Source organism: Acipenser ruthenus, chromosome 6 (genome assembly GCF_902713425.1).
Source record: "Acipenser ruthenus chromosome 6, fAciRut3.2 maternal haplotype, whole genome shotgun sequence".
In the NCBI taxonomy this organism is placed as follows: domain Eukaryota; kingdom Metazoa; phylum Chordata; class Actinopteri; order Acipenseriformes; family Acipenseridae; genus Acipenser; species Acipenser ruthenus.
The window spans coordinates 62,732,109-62,755,361 of NC_081194.1; the positions used below are offsets into that span (position 1 = coordinate 62,732,109).

General features: G+C 37.4%; 1 protein-coding gene across 4 annotated transcripts in view; it reads right to left on the minus strand.

Annotated features, from left to right (window-relative positions):
• LOC117410651 (PR domain zinc finger protein 1-like) overlaps window positions 1-23,253 on the minus strand; it is a 65,875-nt gene that overhangs the window by 30,983 nt on the left and 11,639 nt on the right. For 2 of the 4 annotated variants that reach the window (XM_059025648.1, XM_059025647.1), the window contains exon 2: window positions 12,039-12,103. The exons of the other annotated variants lie outside the window; for them this stretch is intronic. The gene's annotated coding sequence lies outside the window, so the exon portion shown is untranslated. The remainder of the gene's footprint in view (window positions 1-12,038; window positions 12,104-23,253) is intronic. 4 annotated transcript variants of the gene reach the window in all.

Consider the following 23,253-nt stretch of genomic DNA (forward strand, 5'->3'; position numbering starts at 1 on the left):
CACTCAATGAGGAAACCCCTCTACAGAGTTGTAAAGGTCTGTCAACTAGAGAATGGAACATAGTACAAGTGTGTTTTCATCCAGAAGAAATATTTAGCTTGGCTGCTGGCCAATGAATTGGGAGGTGGGGGGGGGGGGGGGGGAGTTTATCTTCCACGTGTTTGGCACGAGTCACTGAGGGATAAGAGAAGCTTGGCTCCCTGCTCTACAGAAAGAGAAAAGAGGGACTACGAGTTAAAAGAAACAGCTGGCAACAGGGTGGGGAAGCCAGTGTTTACTCCCCCCCCCCCCCCCCCCATTTTTTTCTTTTGAAACCAGCTGATCAAGTCCAGTTAAGTCTTTTGTTCTGTTATTAAGAGTTTTCTTGTAAGCCATTGCAGCCCTCCCTTTAAAAGAACAGTATCTGCAAAAAAAGTTTTGGGGACTTTACAGTAGCTATTATCCAAAGTGAGCTTTGGTTCTATAATCCCTCAAGGTACTTCACACAGCCTTAAAGGAAAAGCTGTTTTTGACAATGAGACTGTCTTACTTTATGCCTTCTTATCATAGTGTAAAAAGAGGACACACACACACGGCAACATTTTAAAAAACAGTAAAACTAGCACAGGTTGCAAACATCTTAATAGTTCGGTCTCTCTCTCTTTAGAAAAAGTGAACTAGTGTCTACATGACACTAGCAGAGAAAACGTAAGTTGCCAGGTTACAAATGGATATTGTTGTAATACAGGATCACTTTCACATATTGCACATACCAAAGTGGCTAACAAAAATAGATTGCGTGCAGCTAATCCTGTATATCCATAAAAACACACTGATGCATATACAACATCAACTCTAAATCAGAATTATACACTATCTAGCGCTTAGTACAAAAAGTATTCAGGACATGTGCCTCAATTATACGACATATCCTGCATTCTTGCCAAAGCATTCAAAAGCTTTTATACAATAAATGTGGAAAATGTACCTCTACCTGAGCGCCAGTGTGTATCTGTTTGATGTAGGGCATGCAGTGACGTGTTATTTTATACTCCTGCAGGTTTATTACTGATGCCCAGTGGCATCTACCATGCAAAACAAAGCATCATAATCAAATAGGTATTAAACCAATTTAGTCTGGTCAAGAGGAGAAAAAATAAGAAGTAAATAAAAATGTTCCTTATTTGAATACGTCAGATTTTACATGCACATACACATGTACTAAACTTATTTAAACTAGTGTGTTTTTACTGAAACGCACACTATCTATCCATCTATATATATATATATATATATATATATATATATATATATATATATATATATATATATATATATTCCACAGTACTAGAATTGTTGATCTACAAAAAGCAGATAACACACTTCAAATTAAATTCCAATCAAACAAGACAGACTTTCTTCATTTAAATCTTTGCTAAGCTCCTTTGAAAGTGGCAAAGTTATAAGGAGGAGCTCCCGATACCATCAGTTTAGCCTCTGACCAGAGTGCATGATGAATTAACTATGACAGAAATGACAGGCGAGACTCTACTTGGACGAGACTTAAGCAGCAGGAACAAGACAAAGCTCCCATTTAAAAAGCAAGCCCCGATGTTCATTAATGACCATTCACAAAATGACTGTATTCAGCACTGCTGCATGAGGGGCAAGCAGCTACCTCAGACAAAGCTTTATTAAATGGACATATTTCTTTGATCCAGAAAAAGCAGCTTGCTTGCCACCTGCTAAGGGACTCTTATTAACTACTTTTTATCTGTGATATCACTACAGTGCCATGGTTATTCTTATACACAAAATAAAAAAAAATCAGTTAGAAGTTTTCTCTTGTGTTAGGTGTTAAGCTGCATGTGTTAAGTGCTGGATGAAATACTCCTATAGCTGTAGTTGGTTTTATTCAGCATCTTTAATAGAACTCTGTTCTGTATAACAAACACAGTTCTGTATCCCTTTAACCTCAACTTTAATTGAAACTGTATCATAATGGGAAGTCAGAAATTACACAGAACTGTAAAGGGGAGGATAGAACAGCTCTCTATCTCAGATAACACCACCTACTACTGGACTGTCAGAGGAAAAAAGGCTAAACTCAGAGAAAGAGAACAAATCACTTACTTTCTTGAACACTTACAGTAAAAATTGTAACTACTAAAAAGCACAATCAGTTACTGTATCATCTGGCCCTGCTTTTGTTAAGAAGTGGTTTATTATCTGGATCTCTCAACAGCTGCAAGGACATCATGTAGCAGTAAAACTAAAGAACTACAGCAGAGTACAGATTCAGATTTTGTGCTTTAAAAGTAGTTGTGATTACATTGTATAAACGGAGACTCGGAGACCGCAGCTTAATGGAGTACGAGAGCCTTTAAATTGAGAAGTACATGCATTAGGATTGTCCTTTTATTTTAAATTTATTTTGAGTCAGGTCCTGAATAGGCTCACAGTAATCTACTTGCTATGCTTGAATTCAGGCACAGCAAGAAGACTGCCATATATCCATTAGCTTGTGTCACCCTGTGTATCATTTTACTTTATGACAAGGAAACACATTACTAAGCTTACTTGGAATTCACTTGTAGAAGGATTGCATAACATTGCCTATATTATTTTAGATTAAGGTCTATGAATGTGGACAAAAAAATGCTGGGAAGATCAAATATGGCTGAAAGCAGTTGTTAGGGAGATAGACTGAATAAAGTGAAGATAAATAAGCCAGACAGCACACAGGTTTCTCAACAATAACATAACATAAGTGGACAACTAACATTCTTTACAAAGGGTTGTGGGAGTACTTGGGACAATATCTGACTTTCTGAAAAGCAATAATTGAAAGAGAGATGTTCCGTGAAAGGAAGAAAGGTGAAGGAAATCATTATATTGAGAGCTTTATTAAGGGTGACCTGTTTAACTGGCAGGCGAAAGGCCTGGTCCCCGAGGAGATATTGTAGCCACGTCTACCTTTCATGTTTCCAAGCTCTATTATTGATTTCTTCCCTTCACTTTTCAGTTAGTTTCATTCTGCTGGGAAAATGGCAACTATGTGTGCGCAACATTTTTATTTACAGTCCACAGCAACCAGTTAAAAGGTCCAACAGTTTGAGACATGCAGCCCCACTTTCCTCCCCCTACCCCCACAGTCACAGGCAGGTGGAGTTGTAATAACTGTAATACTTTCAATTTGTTGTCGTGTCAGAAGATCAAACCAAGGCAGTGCTAAAGCACAAGCAATCACTGTGAGGTTAGGAAATGTTAGGGGCCCCTGCACTTAAAAAAACAGACTTCCTTTGGTGGGATAAATTTCTGGATATAACTTATTAATTAGAATACACAGTTACCCTCAGTAATGACAGACGCAGGGCATTTCAGACAAGCTTGAAGCTCGCTAGACAAACACATGGCTAACCCTAAAAACAACCAGCACCTATTGAATTCTGTGCAACTAAGATCTAACGCAATATGATCTAAATACAATAAATGTACACAGTTTGTATTTAAGCAGCTACAGTATGTATATATCGAGAGATTATTAATAGCATTACTTTTCCTGTAATTAAAGTTTTCTATTTCCAAAAAAAGGATAAATTACAAAACAGAAAATTACAGAAGTAATTTAAAATGAGTTTCTAGTAGTTAAACTTGAAAAAGGTAATGAGAAGGGTGAAGCACTTTCTTTAAAAAAAGTCTGACTTGTTCCTTTGACACTTTGTTCTGCCCCACTTGCTATGTCAATGCAACAATAATTTTCTTCAAAATGTACTTTACACATCTGCAGCTATCATAAGGCCTCCTGTAGCTGTTACGGTCAACTATTACATTTTTTTTAATGAATGGGTGAATGAAGCTTTCCACAGGCACTGGAGGGGGGGGGGGGGGGGGGGAACTAGCATGGACAATGTCTGTCAACAGCTTTGGGCATTGTGGAGGAAAAAAAAAAAAGAGAAAAAAGAAAGATAACAAAGTTTGAAACTCAATAAAAAAAACTGTTTACTGTGCCTTATCAGAACGACACACCACTAAACTTTCACCTTACGAGAGGACCCAGCCACCATCCTTAATGATATTGTCTTCCTAAATCTGAGACAACCGCTGATCAATCATGGCTTCAACTGATGACAGCATATTAAAAAAAGAGGTAGAGAAGCTGGGGTCTGTGTGATTGGGATGCTAATAACCAATTCCAGATTACAAAAAACAAAACAAAACAAAAAAAAAAAAAACAGTAAAAAGTTTTTACTTCAGAAGTTGAGCCCTTTATACATGTTAGGTTTATAAGGACAACCCAACTCCCTTAATCTGTCATATACTACTTACAGTAATGCTCACCATTACTAATGACTTATTTTATACAGCACATGTTTCTAGACAAGTGATTGTGTCTTGAATAGCTGGTTCTAATTGGGAGGAAACAGATTCCTATTAAAGTTAGGACTTCCTCGTAAACTAGACTCATTGTAAACAAACAAAATGATCGACCCCTCTTTAAAAAAGTAACAATTATTCATCCATCGATAAGGCATATTTAGCTTTAGGGGGAAAAACGGAAGAACCTGCAGGAACAAAATTAAATTGTATTTATATTACTGTAATTTCATATGTCTCGTATGTTCTTATTTAAAAGACAAACATGTTATGGTGAGCGTGTATTGGATCCCCCTATTTATTTATTTATTTATTTTTTAACAGCTACCTGTATCAATCACTACCTTTCTGTGGTGCATACACAGAACAATGTGTTGATTTAGCGCTCAGCGGCCTTTGGCTGACCCACGGAGGGGGGCTCAGTAGCGAGAGCACTGTGGTCACAGGCAGGAAGTACTCAAGAACTAGCCCTTTGAATTCGCTCAAACTGCCCTCCCCCATCTCTTTTTGGTAAGCAATGGCTGAGGGGAGCCAGGAGTCAGCCAACAATCCAGGGTGCTCCCGATGTCATCTCTTGCCTTCTCTCTTCAGGGAACCATCTATCTTCATTTCTCCTGTCCAGACTAATACTTCCCTTTTTCCTGAGGTTCGGACTGACCTGCTCTGCATTGGGGACAGCTATCCTTTTAATAGCTGAACCCATGCTGCCCGGCTCATGCAAGGCCTCAAACTTTTAGTGACTCCCCTCTAGTGAAAGAATACTCTTATTGGGGGGGGGGGGGGGGGTCACAGGATGAGAAAAGGTAATTTTCTCTTTTAGCTAGTTACGAACCACCATTAAAAATGAAAATAAACAATACATGCTTAACTGTTAAAGAAAGTCTCCTTACAAATGACAGTGAAAGGCACTTTCCAATTATGACCATTAATGACAATTCTATAACTTATCTTCTGGTGTTGAAAAGATTTAAACTAAATAAATAAATAAATAAATAAATAAATAAAATAAAATAAAATACCTTTGTATGACTAAAATGCATGACATGCCTGTCTGTCACAGTAGTAATCATCCATATACCTTGATTATAGGTTTCCAAAAATGTAGACGTATTATTAGAAGAACATATTGCACAAGTAAAAAAAACCAACATCAAAATGCCTTTACCTTCACTGGTAAAATCTTGAACTCAGTATGTAAAAGAGCCTGAAGTGCAATTCTAGAATCAAGAAAATTCATTCACACACACACACCACATTTCCTTTAGCAAGGTTTATCTTAAATATTTTTGTCAAATCACCAACTGCATTTTCAAAAATGTATACAAAAAAGTGTGTCCACTGAATCTTGAGTAGAAATTGCATTTGAAATAAAAAAAAAAAATAAGTTCTAAACCTTTGTTGAGAACCACATTTCAGACTAGGAGCTGGCTGTTATAATAGCTGTCTGGTACATAAAAGCTTTACTCCACAAAATTACATTGTTGAAGAAAAAAAAAAAAAAAAAGTCATTTAACCTGTTTTAAGATGTGATCTTTTGATCTCTCCTGAAATTCATGCCTTGTCTTTTAGAAGATGTACTTGCAACACATCCAGGCTCTATGTTTAAAAGTAATTATTAAAAGATGTTGAACACCTGGGAGGTGTTTGTGTGCAATTATATAGATTGTTGTTAGAATCAAAACAACTTTTTTTGAAGAAACTGAACCCAGAATCTGGCCCTTCAAGTAACATTTACACTTTAATAAACATTTTTTAAAAAGCAAAAAAAAAAAAAAGTGAAATTGCAAAATCTGACTTCTTCCATTAGTGTGGTGGTCATATAGAACTTAAAACCTGCATGGCCAGCTTCCACTGCTACAGTAAGTCTGCAATGAAATAGTGTTTGAGCGTTTATTTTAATTGTGGTTTCATCTTTTGTCATAGCTTGTGTTGTCTGTTGCAATATACTTAAAGATACACCCTTTCAAATTATTGTCATCACCTGCTTAAGTTATAGTGAAGGCGCACATCTGTGTGTTCGTCTCACTTTAGACTTTTAAAAGAATCATTTCTTTTAATGATGAAACATCTTTTATTAAGAGCACCAGAATCTGTGGCTACACAGATGTCTGAATGCTCTAAAAAAATTAATTTATATAGTTAAATGTGCTACCCCAGAGGAAATTGACTCAAAAAAATAGCCTACCCCATGTCCTACCACAAAGCAAACTAACTAAAGTTACAAGTAAGCAGTGAAAAGGTAACCATGAGAGATTTGAACTGGAATATACAGATATTAAATATATGGATTTAAAAATAAGGGAGTTAATCTTTAGATGTGTTTTCCCTCACAATGAATCTGGGCCATTGTACAAGAACAACCCTGTCCATTAATATCATGGTTTGTCTAATTTTAAAACATGAAACATACAACTGTTTGGCCAATGCATGGAAAAAATGAAATAATCTTCTGACACCAAAAGAAAAACATGTGCTGGGTCACAATGAACTGTTGATGGTGACACACCACTGTCATGATGTTCTAGCCACATCTCCTGTGCCACAACTCAAATTGATGACATCTGTCACATGACTTTCAATTTATTGACCACTGTGCAGAAAAATGTAATGAATTTAGTGGTTAGGCCCTGAATTAATAACTGAAGCTCAGCCACGTTGATTAACTATGTGACCCCCTTCCCTCTCTTTGGTGCTAGCCAGATGAGACTTTATAAACCTGAGTGATCTAGTTTACGCTTCAGTTGAAACCTTGGGACAACATTAAATATAATTTTATACAGAACAGGGGTTTCCAGAATTTCACATGTGTAAATTGGTCTTTAAAGCTATATGCTATTTTTTATTTGTGTATTATTTATTACATTTAGTATGAAGTGGTTTACAGAGGTTATTTTTTTCAATTCCATTTGCCGTTCAGAAATCTTTAAGAAATATATTATATATATATATATATATATATATATATATATATATATATGGACTTTATTTTTTTGTTTTATCTTTTAACTATCAATTAGGGCTTATTCCACAATTAATTCAAACAGTAACTACATAAAACAGGGGCACAAAGAAAAAGAAAAGGAAAAGCTTTTTGATGGTAGAAATCCTCAATTTTGGATTCATGGCATTTAACTAGGAGAACACTTTTTTCCTTTCTAATTTGTAAAAATGTTTAAAATTACCATAGAATAAATTACAGTTGTCCTTTAGAATTGCAAGACTTCCTACGGGCTTGGTAAGACAAAAGACTGATCCCATGCCTGACAGAGGCAGATTAAACTCTTGTAACTGTACTTCAGAGGCAGTCAATTAGTTCTGGTAAATGGAAAATTGTTCATTGTGTACAGCATGTTAATTACATTGGAGCTCATAACGTCATAATAAATAATTCAGTAATGAGAACCAGATAAAAATCAGTTCTACCATTCCAAGTGAAAGGCGTCTTCCAGCAATGACTGCAACCCTGGATGGTTTATATACATGTCAAAATTGCATTTCCTTTTTTTTTTCTTTTTTAAATTGTGGTTTTTGCATAAACTTGTAAAATTACTCAGGCATGTTCCCCTTATTATCAAGAACAAAGAGGTTAAGTCCTCTATAAGCAGTGATGGAATTGGGAGGGAAAATGTGATCCTGACGGCGTTCCGGAAAGAATCAACGACAAGCATCCCGAGATCTACTGTATAGTGGATTTTTATTTCTTAGCAGGGTTTTTTTTGTCACTATCCTTCTCTTTTGTCTTCTGACTGAACTGTCTTGGCCATGCCTCCACAGCCAGCCAGAAGCCCCACACACGTACTGCTTGCATCTGACAACAATTAAAATAATGGTTTGAGGAGCAGTAGAGAAAGTTTTAGAGCAAAGCAGGATAAGTAAATTAAGTATACATTTAGCGACCTTTCATGTCCATATAGTGTTAATAATAATAAAACCAACATTTTGATTTACTGTGATAAAAAAAGTGCTTGACTTGGATGTATTGTTACAGGTACAGTGGTGCGATGGCAACTCTAGTTGTATTAACGCTCTAAAATTGACCATGATTTGGTTCTATCTTGTGCAGAATCAGAAACTTATTCTGAGCCCATCACTCGCAAACAAAATGCATGTTTAAATTATTTCTTGGGCAAGATTGTTCATAGGGTAGTGTACGGTGGTCTGAAACACCCCAGAAACACTTTATAGTAATGTATTCAGCTACAGTGCATTAAAACAAACACACACATGGATTTTGTGGTGTGAATCATTACATTTATAAAACATTTAGATTGATGATCAATGCTTAAGAAACTCACAAGCAATACATCACTAATAAGCAGCTACAGATAACTTATTGTGCAACTAAAATAAAACAGGATTTCAACATATTCCTTTCTTTGAAGAAATAGAAAGTTTGGGGCCAAGGGTCGGTCCCATAACTCTTAGAAGGTCAGTTAATGAACATAAGCAGACCCCCAATTAGAGCAATAAAATTGTTCAACAGGCTAAATGTCTTAGGCTCCCTCTCCAATCACACACAATCTGTTTAATTAGCAAACTGTTGCATCACTCAGCAAATACTTGTTGGCAACCATTTAGAGACAAGACCTAAGGGCAAGTCATAATATATATGTAAGGATTACAGAGCTCTTACTTTCCTATTATGAAGGAAATACTACAAGGTACAGATTCATTTGGAGTTTCAAACAGCACAGTGCAGTCTCACTCTTATATTGCACTCACTTTTTTGATTTTGTTTAAAAAAAAAAACAGTAACTGGGCTTGGTTTTCCTAAACACAAGCTAGCTCTCAGTTCTTTCTCTGTGTGTGTCTTTCTCCATATATTTTACAGAGCATATGTCCTTCAGCTCACAACCTTTGATCTGTGGTGTTTTACTACTCTTTCAGTGCTTTAGTGAATGTAGACTTTCAATGAACTTTTTACCTTAAATATAGACCTATAAATGCCCAGGTCATATCAGCCACTGATAAGAAGTGCAATAAAAAAGGACATTAACAGAGAAGCTTATAACTTTTATAGAACTTTTTCATGATACCTGCTGGTCATGGAAAGGTCACCAGATTAGTTTATGTGGACTTACAAATCTTTAAAAATCCCTACCTACTGGCTTAATGCATGCCCTTTTCGAACTATACACTAACAAAGATATATAATAATCACACCTATTAAAATGGAGACACAATTTTAAGATGGAATACTGGAGCACATGTTAAACTTCTAAATATAAAAAGAGCCTGGGACTAAACCTGTATCAATTTTAATGTTGGACAGCATGTACAGATAGGCAATGGGTCAGGATTCAGCCTGCATCTATTATACTACCCAGATTACTTGATTAAAATCAGGGTTAATTTATAAAGTATATATTTTTTTTAACTTGCTTCATTAAATACAAAAAAAAAAAAAAATCTATGAAAAATTGTGAGCAGCTTCAGAAGAGTGTATGTATTCAGTACTGTTGTTACATTCTAATCTGCTGCCATCACTTCATAAGCAGTGCGATGTAGTATTTGTTGTATAGGTGCCAACATTATAGTATATAACCTACTTCAGTTCCAGCTATCACTTGATCAGTCACCCATGCAGTCGGGTTCATATTCGATGTGGAGCAAAGGCTTTTGCCTTTAACAGCACCAATTTAAGACATCACTCCATTGCAGATACTCTGGAAAAACATGCTTTTAAGTGCTTGTAAAACAAAGCATGTCCTTGCTTTTCCTATCTACCTCTCAAGTGTGAAATGAAAGTTATGCCAGCTATCTCAAGCGTTTCTCATAATACCGAGCACCTGTCTGGACCACAGTTAGTAAAATAAGCGCAACAGCTGAGTGGGTCTGGTCATACACGTGGCAGACGACCACTTGTCAGATACCGTTTTAAAAGCCCCCCCCCCACACACACTTATTTTCTTTCTAAACTCTTGCGCTGTCAGTCAGTGAAAGCCGTCTGCCTCCCTGTCATGTTCTGCTCCTGCTAAGCCGGCAGTTCACGCTTCATGTCAGTGGTGACCAAAACTATCCTTAAGTCATCTGCACAGAGAGGAAACAGGTTCACTCGAGCTTTTGTTAACCATGGTGTCGGATTAAGTTTGTCTGGTACACTTGTTAGCACTTTTCCAACTTCGTGTCCTGCACAGTGGCCACCCACTTCTATTTTTAATTAGGCCTCAAATTTAATTCTTTGGAGTAAACCATGCCGAGGCTGGTAGAAATACTTGGGTAAGAATGTAGAAGTACATATAGATGTAGAATGAGAAAGTCACTATTCACTATCCAGGGTTTTAACTCTCTCAGTATCTTCCAGCATTTTGGCATGCAATTTAAACATTTACAATTTTATCCACTTGGAAGACTTCTCCTCATACACTCGATGCGCCCTGTAGTACCAGCTTTACTGTAGTATTTTTTTCAAATGAGGTAAAAACATTCCCTGACCGACACTTGTATGGAGTTTAAATGATAAATGAAAACATTACATGAAACTGCCATACTGTACAATGCTTAGAATTACAGTAACTTAAGGAAGACTATTACAACTCTGTCTATAAAGCATGTATCACTATCTGAATGGGTTTCACAGCCCTGGAGTATTTCTTCATAGATGCTCAGGGTCCTAATCATATAAATGGACCTTCTTAGCCCTTACATCCCTGGGAGGCAGCTTAGATCCTCTAACTGGATTGTTAAAATGCATAGTTCCAAAACATTACACTCCGAGGGCATAGTTTGGGTTGTTTTTCTCATTTTCTTTGGAACTCACTACCAACTTTTATTATAGAATCCACAACAGTAGCCAAATTTAAAAGTACCCTTAAGACACAGTTATTCTCCACTGTATTTTCTTAACTCTGATTTTACTAGAGTCTGCACTGTTTATTATATATTGTACTTTTATGATGATCGATTCTCTATATTTACCTATTTTATTTATGTGTTTATATAATTTAACGGATTCATTGTTATTCATTGTTTTCTGTAATGTTTATTCGTGTTTTGTACAGCGCCTTGAGACACCTCGGTGTGAAAGGCGCTATAATAATTTCAAGTTATTATAATTATGTAAACAGTGTAATTCAGCAATTGCCATTTCAAAAAGTCATCCTATTGTACGTGTATGTGTTTGATTATACCTTGTCTGGTCATGGGGTATGAAGCTGAACTGGTCTTGTTACCAGAGGATTATCGCAAAAGGTTGCATGACCCTGAACTGTTTAAATAGCCCTTGTTTTATTACTGTCACTATCTGTTGAACCAATACCAGCTATTTAAACAATTTCAAATAATGATGCTGTTGTGGCAGCAGGAGTTACCAAAAATAGGTAACATTTTCACTTAGCAACTCAGAGCAGAGCCAATGAGATCTTCAGTATTAGAATTGCATTTTGTACACCCTCTCCCCCTGTGTGCAGCAGAAAAGTTCCATTATTTTTTGGTAAAAATAAAACAAAAACATATTGCTGTAAATACGTCATAGATTTACTATACATAATAAATAATATGCCGCCATGTCATGTTTATTCCATTCCTTTTCTGTTCTCCCCCTCTATGTTTGTATTCCTAATTTGAACCACACGGTCAGCCGAATAACATTTAAAAGATTCATTAAAATAATAAAGAATGTCGATATATAATTTTGCATGCCAAAATGCTGGAAGACATTGAGAAAGTTAAAACGCACTTACCGGCCGTCGACTTTTTTATTTAAGGGGTTTCCTCTGAATCGTTCAGTACCTCTGTCCTCTCTGCCCTAGAGAAAAAGAAAGGTCAATACACTGGTCACACTTTGCTCTGTCACCCAAAAATGCCAACTGCAAAAAACGCATTTTGTGTCAACAACAACAACAATAATAGGGGAGGTTGTGGGGAAAGCAGGGAGGGTGGGGGGCTGGGGTCACATGACGTGCTTGGATCACCCCCTTTCTCCTCCTCCTCTTCTTCTGCCGAGGCAGCAATAGTCATAACCTGATGATGAGGGCCGAGGGACGATCGGATGAAAAATGTTTAATCTGTATCCCAGCTGTCAAAAGAGGGAGGAGGGGGAGGTCAGCTCCTCTTCTCGCCTCAGGACTAATCAAGAGTCCACTACCTGCTGCTACCTGTGCCACTGGGACCACACAGAATCATGCAATATTTGCCATACAGACACACACAACCGTAAATCAGGCCTCATACACATGAAAATGATTCCAGTGGTAATGAAAGCCTTGGAGACCATCTATCTCTCTGCTGATAGCTCATCCCGCCTTGACAGCTGCAACTTCCCTTCAGACCTGCACGTCAGGCTAATCAGTTTCATCCGACAGATTCTAATTACAGCAAATTAATAAGGCCTGGTTTTGAATGGAGTTGATTAGCAGGCTACAGAGGGTGCCCTGATAAACAAAACTCCCGACAAGGACTGCCCCACTGTAAAACATCTGAATGGGACAACTGCTGCTTTCTTTCACAGAATCCCAGGAGGGTATCAAAGTAAACATTGAAGTGTGCCACTGCCACCCCAGTTCTTTGTTTTACTTTTAGTAATCTGCAATATACCTAACTAAAATGAGTTAGTGCCCCTATTCAAATTTGTATTGTAAAAACAAACCTACATTACTCAAATAAAGCACCACATACTTTATTACAGCGAACATTTTGTCAAATCATAGGGCCTGGTTACACAAACCTAAGAATGTTTGCACAGAGCTTGAGACATATTGAAAGCATACATTAGTTTACCATATGACACTTTCCAAATGTGTTTAGTTTTTAGCCCATAAATGGGGTAAGCTGTATGTATTGCCATCAAATCCCAGATATGGTATTACAATGTTAAAACACACCCTGTCATTTGTTATTTTACATTATAAAAACGGTTTACTGTAACTTAAGCCAAGTGGGGAATGTGACGCTTCTCTTTAATTTAGTGTTTACAGAAATCTCTGTGTTACCCAGCTCTGAGAGGGATGTACATTATTGATGCACTAAAGAAGGGAACGTGAATGTAAATTGTGTAATAGGGTTTGTAATATCAGTGTATCATCATTTTGTGAACGTTTATACATGGATGAATCTTAAGTATATAATATAGTACATGAACCCTGGACCAGTATGCAGTAAGAAGTGTAAGTTAGTGATAGGGCTTCAATTGGACTGACCTTCAAGCTCAATTCATCCTTTCCTTGTGTCCACTAAGGAGTTCCTGGTTATAAAGAAGACAATTCAAGGCCCGTCACAGAATTACAAGATGAATTAGGGTTCTGTGCCACAAATTTGTCCAGTACAAGGCCTTCCTTGATTAAATTCTCTCCACACGAAAGTAATCTTGGCAGCAACATTCGTAACTCAACCTACTGTAACTTCATCTTCACATCAACCCATTTGCCTTCCTTCCTTTTCAAATGTCATTTTTGCTGAGCTTTTATGTCACATTTAATAATTTTTACCCAGGTAATCACAATCCTTTATATCAATTGTTTCTTCCCCAGTTAGATTTATAATATAGTTTCTTAAAAATCAGTTCTAACTTTAAGCTATAGGTCAAGCTATAACCAGCTTGATGTTACTGGATAGCTAAACAAACGAAACTGCTCAACACTGTTGTTCTGGATAAGTGTTAATCCCTGAATATTAACAAAATATATATGGTGTTATCCACACTTGTTTGTATTTAATTAAATTGGTTATGCAAGAGCACAAACAGTATCTACAGTCTTGCATGGGATGGGGGTTACTTGCACTACCTATATTTATCAGGATTTAAAAAAAAAAAAAAAAAAAAAAAAAAAAAAAAAAAAAAAAAGTGAACAAGGAGTTAACCCACAGTATCCTAAAGTGAAAAGTTAGACAGGAAAAAAAGGGATTAGGCTAACCTTTCCTGAAACACCGCATTCAAATATTAAAACTAAATTGTAAATTATAAGCCTCGGGTCAAGAACACCTGTTTTGAATATAACGTGTAGAAACCGACATTTAGGAAATTCTCCTGATGACTGGTTTTAATGCATCCCTTGCTCACATCATAATGCTTTACATTTGTACCTGTGTTTACCATCTATTAAATTATTAGGGAAATTGGACCATTTGCACTGCACCTAGGGTACTGAACACACAATTAAGCCATGAAAACATGCCAACCAAAGATGAAACCTGCAAGTGAACTAGTTCAGAGGATTGGATAGCTTTGAAACTGTGCAGGCCACTTTTACTGCCACCTAATGACATCATCTCCACTGTTCCAATTCCCTCATTAATACCTTGGTGTTGACAACAATTGGGCTGCCGTTAAGACGCCACACAGTTACAGATAAGAAAGCCTTAAGCAGATAAGAAGAAAGTTTACAAATGAGAGGAGGCCATTCGGCCCATCTTGCTCGTTTGGTTGTTAGTAGCTTATTGTCTGTATTTAGGTGGATTTTAACACAGCTTCTTAAAGGGTACATAAGGACCTTTTTATTTTATTGTGTTACATGTTTCCATGTGTTGCTACAACTGTTTACGTAAGGTGTGTGTATTGTTTTATTTATTTTTTTACATTTTGACCACTTTTTTAAACTTTTAAATTGCATTCTCTGCCTCAAGATGGCTTCCCATGTACCCGCATGGACCTCTACATTTCCTGCCATCTGCTCACTGGTAAATCCATCTCAGTTACATATGTGAGCAGGAGGATGATGGGAAATGTAGTTCTGAGAGGTCCATGCAGGTACATAGGAAGCCATCTTGAGGCAGGGAATGCAATTTAAATGTTTAAAAAAGTTGTCAAAATGTAAAAAAAAAATTAAAACAATACACACACACACCTTACGTAAACAGTTGTAGCAACACATGGAAACATGTAACATAATAAAATAAAAAGGTCCTTATGTACCCTTTAAATCATTTCTTCCTCGCCCGTTCCTGGGCCAACTGAAGACATAGGTAATGTCCACCCCAAGACAGTGCCCCCCACCCCCCACCCCAATGCAGTCTAGGGATTTTCGCAACCCCCTCATTTGGAAATTAAAATATTTAAGGCCCATTAGAGAAATTGGTTAAACACAGACTCACTAAGCAGCTAAGGACAGAGAAGCGGATTATAGAAAGGATAACAGTTGCAGACTGTGCCTTTCTGTTAGGGTAAAATAAAATTTGAAGCTGTCAAATGTCTTTCTCCTTAAGAAGTCCAGCTACACATTAAAAAGAAATGAAATGTATGATTTGGATGTGTATTTTATGTATTGTGTGGAATTGTATCCATAACTATTAAATACTCAGTATTCCTAAATGTAGAAATACTAAAAGAAACTTTAGTCAATGACCAATATTTCGACTATCAATGTCTTCAAACTTTTAGTATTTCTAGTATTTCATTTTTTTTTTAAATGTATTTTTAGTATAACACAATGTTTCAAATTTACAGATTTGTGAGTCTGCAATTTCATTAAGGTCTGGATAGCCACTGTAAAGATAGTATGGTGCTTTCATTGGTGGCACTAAAAACTTTTTCTTGCAGCAGTGTTGACACAAGGATCCTTGTCAACCAAAAGCATTTCAAAGAAGCTTCACTTCAGTATCAGGGTCTTGGTAAAGGAGCCAGCTAGCTCATAAAACTGCATTGCACAATTCTTCAAATAAAATTACCAAAGAAAGTAATTCCTGTGTTCATTCTGCAGCATGTGAAAGCCTGCCAAGATGATAAGTATCACTCTGTCTGTGGCTATAATAATATTTGACATTTTACAAAACGACAGCGCCGGTCGAATTAAGCCAATGTATGTATTGTATTTCATTTATAACTAATTTCAATAAATCAGCAGTCACTTTGTTTGCGCAAGCCAGGGTTAGCAAGGCCTTTTCCTCTATGGGGGTATTTCGCCACAGTGAACTCAAGTGGTTATTTACCCCTGTAAATCAGTTTTAATGGAGCACCGAGTCAGATCCTTAAGCAACACTTTGAGAAGGGGGTGGGGGGGGGTGGGGGGTTCCTCTCTGCAGCTGATAGCAGATCTGACGCATGCCTGGCACAGATGAAGCATTTATTGATTTAACATTCATTGGCACTCACCGCAGTGACTCGTTGTTTAGACTCGGCAGCTTAGCTTCCTGTTTTGGGATTTTTCTCTGCAGCATTTTCCCACACTTGCTTACAGCTCTGATTGCTTTCATCTCCTTTTTCCTCCCTGGATTTACCCCAGTTCCCTTGCTTCTGTGTTTGAATACTAAAATTGTAGAACTTAAGTCTGTTCTTGAAGTGGAGTCTCAACACGTAGAGTACAGTGTGGTTACAACCACAATGCTGTGGTCTCCGTGGAAACAATATCCATAACATGCTGCATGGAAAGATTATTATTATTATTTACTTCTTAGCAGACGCCCTTATCCAGGGCGACTTACAATTGTTACAAGATATCACATTATTTTTACATACAATTACATTTTTTTTTACACATCATTTTTACATACAATTGCCCATTTATACAGTTGGGTTTTTACTGGAGCAATCTAGGTAAAGTACTTGCTCAAGGGTACAGCAGCAGTGTCCCCAACCAAGGATTGAACCCACCACCCTACGGTCAAGAGTCCAGGGCCCTAACCACTACTCCACACTAGAATAAAACAACCTTTGCAATCCATCCTACTTCAGAATCATGTTAAATTGTAATACTTAAGCTTAGCTATATAAAGACCATCTGGAAAAAAATAACTAGTGCAGAACAGAGTTAACATACTAATGAAGGTAATGATGCAAAAATGTGCTGGAACAAGTTATATTGGTTAAAGCACTCAAGTGGATGGTAAAACCTCACATGAAAAATATTTCATTTAAAAATGTATAGATCAACCAATTCCAAAATAATTGGAAGGTCACAGGTTAAGTTGATAGTCAACATAGTTTTGAAGTTTTATTTAGAAAAAAAAAAAAAAAAAAACCCTGCTCAAATTCATTAAGTCATTCACCTTAACTTAAATCAAGGGAAGTAAAGTTAAAACTTTACAATGCATTAGTAAGACCTCACCTAGAATATTGTGTTCAGTTCTGGTCACCTCGTTACAAGAAGGATATTGCTGCTCTAGAAAGAGTGCAAAGAAGAGCAACCAGAATTATCCCGGGTTTAAAAAGAATTGAATCTATTCAGTCTTGAACAAAGAAGACTACGCAGTGAACATTCAAAATCCTAAAAGGGCTAGACAATGTCGACCCAGGGGACTTTTTCGACCTGAAAAAAGAAACAAGGACCAGCACAAATGGAGATTAGATAAAGGGGCATTCAGAACAGAAAATAGGAGGCACTTTTTTACACAGAGAATTGTAAGGGTACGGAACCAACTCCCTAGTAATGTTGTTGAAGCTGACGCCCTGGGATCCATCAAGAAGCTGCTTGATGAGACTCTGGGATCAATAAGCTACTAACAACCAAACGAGCAAGATGGGCTGAATGGCCGCCTCTTGTTTGTAAACGTTATGTTCTTAATCCTCACACCAAATTAGTGACAAGCAATTGGTAGCCTGAAAACAAGGTGCCTCTGGGCCCCGGCCAAGCTGTCGCCTCTATGGGACATGCACTGATAAAACTAGGCTGACCTCGATGCCCTAGCATGGAGGCCTGAGACAGTTCCACTGGGACCGACTTACTGAGGAAATATGCACCATCACTTAATTTAGAAAACAAAAAGTATGTACAGCAGAGAATGCCAGATACACAAACAGCTGTGGAAAAGAAACAAGACTGTCTCCCAAGTAGGTACAAAGTGTCTCCACTAAAAAATTCCTGAAGCCCGTCAGAGTGCCACTTATCCAGAGAGACCCGGCTTACAAGTGTCCAAGTAAAAAAAATAAATAAATAAAATAAAAATAAAAAGACAAAAGGTTGCTCAAAGTGCAGAACTTTCTCAAAATAGATAAAATAAATAAATAAATAAAATAAATAAATAAATAAATGGCAAAATCCTAAATTTATTGATGTATCTTAAAAGGCTTAAAAAATTCATTTAAAATTATCATTTATCTTCCTAGTTCATCACAACAATACACATTTTGTATTTTATTTAATTTTGTTTTACACAGACATTTTTTGGACACGAAGAAAAATGGCTTCCCTTTTCGACTCATCTTATTTTAACGATCGGGACCAAACATCCTACAGAAATAAAAGGTTGCACTTGCATTCTTCAGGAAGTAATGCAGGTTATAGTTCCATTGCACATCCATTCTCATTACCACATTTTTTTGCAGGGTTATCATTACTTTTATGTGAAAGTATTAATGGGTTTGTAGAATTTACAACTGTCTTTGGAAACAGAGACTAGGAGAAATGTTTAGATCATGCCCTTGTCCCTGCTTTGATCTCTTTATTTATTTATTTTTTTTACTAGCGTTGGCCAGGAATAGGCAACCTGTTTCAGTTTGTCTGGCAATTGTCTAGCAACAGGAGAACACATGAAAAAGAAAGGGTTGTCCTTCGTTTAAAAATTCAGAGGAAAGTTTTATTAATGGAAAGTAAGAGATTTCTGAAGGGTTTTTTCTTTTAGTTTTTTTTTTAAATTTTTTATTTAGTAGTCGCCAATTAGTTTTTTTTTATTGTTTTCTCCCCAATTTAGAAATGTCCAATTATTTTTAGGCTCAACTCTACCTCTACCACCCCTGTGCTGACTTGGGAGGGGCGAAGATGAACACACGTTGTCCTCAGAAGCGTGTGCCATTAGCCGCCCGCTTCTTAACACACTGCAGACTCACCATGCAGCCACCCAGAGCTACAGCGTCGGAGGACAACGCAGCCCTGGGCAGATTACAGGCAAGCCCGCAGGCGCCCAGCCAGACCACAGGGGTCGCTGGTGCACAGTAACCCTCCCTCCCCCCGGGCGGCGCTCGGCCAATTGTGCGCCACCCCCTGGGAGCTCACATCCTTGGTCGGCAAAGGAATAGCCTGGACTCGAACTGGCGATGTCCAGGCTATAGGGTGCATCCTACACTCCACGCGAAGCGCCTTTACTGGATGTGCCACTCAGGAGCCCCATTAGATTACATCGGTTTTTAACTGAATTTTCAAAATTCCTCTTTAAAATTGAAAATGAAGGTTATGCATTAAATAAATTAAGGGGTTACCAGTCTGTACTGGCACATTTTTAAGATGACCAATTTAAATCAAGGGGTGATTTTTATTTTCAGTGACAAATTAATGGATTAGATTAAGGGATTTTCTTGTATTCCTCGTAAACTAAACACAGCAGGAAAAAACCAAAGGCAACCTAGTTAATCTGCCATGGCATGGCTTACTGTTTGTTAATCAATAAGATGTTTTCTTGAAATACTGCACTACAATCTACAAATATATTTCTATGACCACATATTCTTCATTTTCAATCCTGTATTCGACATCTTAAATGTAATTTAAATAAACAACTTTTCCTTTCAATCGTTTTCTCTATAAACATTCCAGCATGTTCCATATTGGTACTAAAGAAAGCTGACCTTTTTGTAATTATATTACAAACAATGTATACCAATAATTGAAACCAGGGATTTACATTCAAGGTCAGTTGACATTTTTTTTTAAACCTATTCAGAATAGGAGTCATTAAAATGTACCTATAAGCTGGTGTTGGTTAAGCGAATCTTATACCGAGATTGCTAAATGAAACAGTGTCTTTTCAGAATGCCCTCAGACTCCTATCCACATACAACAAATTTTGGTTTCTTTTTGTTATTTTTTTTATTTTGTGGGAAATGGTCTATCATTTTAGGGTGAAATGTTTGCTTTTGAGGAATCCATTCTGACTAAGCACAAAGGGCTTGTTTGTTAGTTTTACAGTTGAACGGTAGAGTATACCGGACCACACAATCAAGGTGTTTAGAATAAACATGATTTATTACCAAACAGCATTAAAATAAAGGTAAGTAGGAGAGTCTCCTCTAGCTTTTGCCGTGTGAGTCTCCAGAGGAAAGTAAAGAATTAAAAAAATAAAAATAAAACAACAACTACCTGGGTCTCCTCTGGAGACATCTTTTACCTCCAATTGTTCCGACAGCAAAAAGGTAATACACAGCATGCATGGGATCACCACAGTGTGTATTACCTTGGGGAGACTTTAAAAAGCCATGAATAGTTCCCTGGCTGTACCTTGATCATGTATGTCTGTTGTACTAATTTTATATTCTTCCATGCTAAAAGGAAACAATGTTGTGTGACCCTTCCCTGATCTTCTGTATCTGTCAGAAAGCCAACATCCCTGACAGCATTCCCAAAATAACTAAATAAGAAAAAGAAAAGTCAGCTTCCGCTGCTGACCTTTGGAGTTTGAAAGCCATGCAGTGTTAATCTGTTTGACTATCCATCACTGAACCGAAGGGGGATAGTTATGTGGCTCAGGGCTCCAGCAATGTGTCTTTGTTTAGGAGCAGCAGCCATAGATATAAATACTTTTAACAAACAGTGCAATTGGCAACAAGCAGTGGGCTGGAGAGATCAGGGTATTAGCAGGTCATGCCCTGTAGGGAGCCCACCACACAAGCACTGGCACAACAGGAGTGGGGGGCTTTTTTTGGTGGTCTACAAATAAAACAAACATCCACCTCAAATATTACGTGGACTGTTCAAACGAGCTCCTGCTCTAAAATAACAGTAACTTGCAATTCATTAATTAACAAGCTTTGGCCACATCTTAACGGCCATCTGTACCAATCTTCAATTGCTTTTATTAGTTACAAGTCTACATTTATAACCATACATTACTGATGGGTTCACAGAGATGGTGTTTTGAGTGTAATAATTTCCTCTGCACATTTAACCTCAAGAGGTTTTTTGCTCATATAAACAAAGCTCTGCATTAGGACCATATTTTGAAACCTTTCTGAAAAAAGTGGCATATCTCTTAACAGCCAGTCTAATTCTTTACTTTATTGTGGTATGTGTAATATGCACAAAATCTCAATAGACCACTTTTCTTCATTGTGTATGAATTATCGAATTTATAGGGCAACTAAAGATCTTCAGTTTTGCTAGTTGTGTGTTGGTTAGTTTTGGATCAAACGCTAAGCCATACAGAATAAAACAAATCATAGCCCAGAGCAGTTCCTTGGTCAGGACATCAAAGCAGGTTTTAAAAAGAAAAAAAAGAAACAAAACAAAAAAAAAACAAACACACACAACACCACTGCAGTACCCTGGATAGAAAATCGAACAGATACTTGTCATTATTATCTGAACATGGATTAAACTCCATCTTTCTGAAAGGAAAGACACTAAATAAAAGAAAAAATGCCAAGGGCTGAAAAAAAAAAAAGTAATTTTTACCAGTGGACAGGGAAACAATTCATAATAATAAAAAATACAACAATATTAAAATAAATAAATAAAAGTATATACTTTTTTTTTTTTTTTTAAATGACAAATGGGCACCTCCTGGGTCTCAACATGTTTTGTTCTATTTCAGATTAGGAATTTCTACAGTCCGAGTTCATGAAAGTGACTAAACCACAGCACACCCCACCTGCTCATAGTGGCCCCTTGACAAGGACAAGAAGTCAAGCATTGTGTGCACACATTCTAACCTTCCTGTTACTCTCACTCTGATAGGAGAAAAAGGATCCTGTAAGCACATCGCTAAGGAGAGGGACTCTGACCTCAGGGGAAGCACCAGGTCACTTTAAATAAAGTGACTACTCCAACTCCACCATCTGAAAACAAATTGCTCCGACCTTTGCAATGCAACAGTAATGAAATGGTGTTACATAAAACGCCACGCCCTAGCCTTAACCCCCCTCCCTTAAAATCCACAGCTCTGTCGAAAAAACAATATGCTAAGGAAACCTGAAAAGGATCTGTCAACTGTCGGCTGAATTTTACAAATCAGTTCTTTCTTTTTGCCTCTAGACACTTGTTATTGAACTGACAGGAAAGAGAATGCCTTTAAAATTAGCATTATGGCCACCACAGGAGTGACATATGTTTGTGTCTAGGGGGTGGGCTAAAATCCCTTTAAAATCTGGTCATCCGTTTTTGATTTAGGATTTAATCTAGGGGTTTAACGCCATAACTTGCATATGGTTAGATTACTAAATTAAGTTAATCAAAGTGTTTGAGAACGTTCAATTTGTGATTGTCCCCATGTTGACTTTTTGCTAAGCCTGTAGGATTAACAGCCCTTCGAACAAGCCGTCACCCTGCCCAAAAAACAGTTTAGACTTACCTTACTTTAACTCTGGATAGGGATGCAAGCCACTACCCAATAATCAAAACAGCATTCGTACTAACCACAAAACCATTTTGGCTGATCCAGTAGCTACTACTGATCTTCTAAAATAGTAGGTTTGTCTTTTTTCGGTTCATTCTACGAAGCCATCATAGGATGCCTTTTGTTGCAAAAAAGTCAGTGTGCATCTGTCCTCCTGAATGGCTACTTTGATCTAGAGATTGAACTGTAACCATTTGAGAGCTCTGTGTTTGCTCAATCACAAGCTTCCGTTACAAACTGCCTGACCTCACAGAAATGTAACTGAGGTGCGAGAGCCTTCTTATATGTCAAAGTCTAAAACAGTGAATAGAAAAAGGGATTTCCATTTAGGGAACATGCTTCCAAGTGCTTAAGCTACTGGAATTAAAGACTTCCAAATACGAGTCAGTCTGTTTAGCGAGGCAGTCTCCACATTACTTTATAACTTCCACAGCCATACGGGGCAATCATCCACATTATGCAGACCCATACAAGCAAAGCTGTTTTTTGGCTGTAGAGTCCATGCCAATTTTCTGCTGGGCACCAAGTAAAAAAACAAAACAAAAACTGAAATTCCCCTCTCCTTCCAACAGGCAGCAAATAAAAAGGGGGGGGGGGGGGGGGGGGAAGAGTGCCAGAATAGCAGTCCAAGCCAAACAGGTTTGATGGGCCTGCTAATTACAGGGAAGCACAGTCCCCTGCTGGGACACCGAAGCCAAGGCCTGC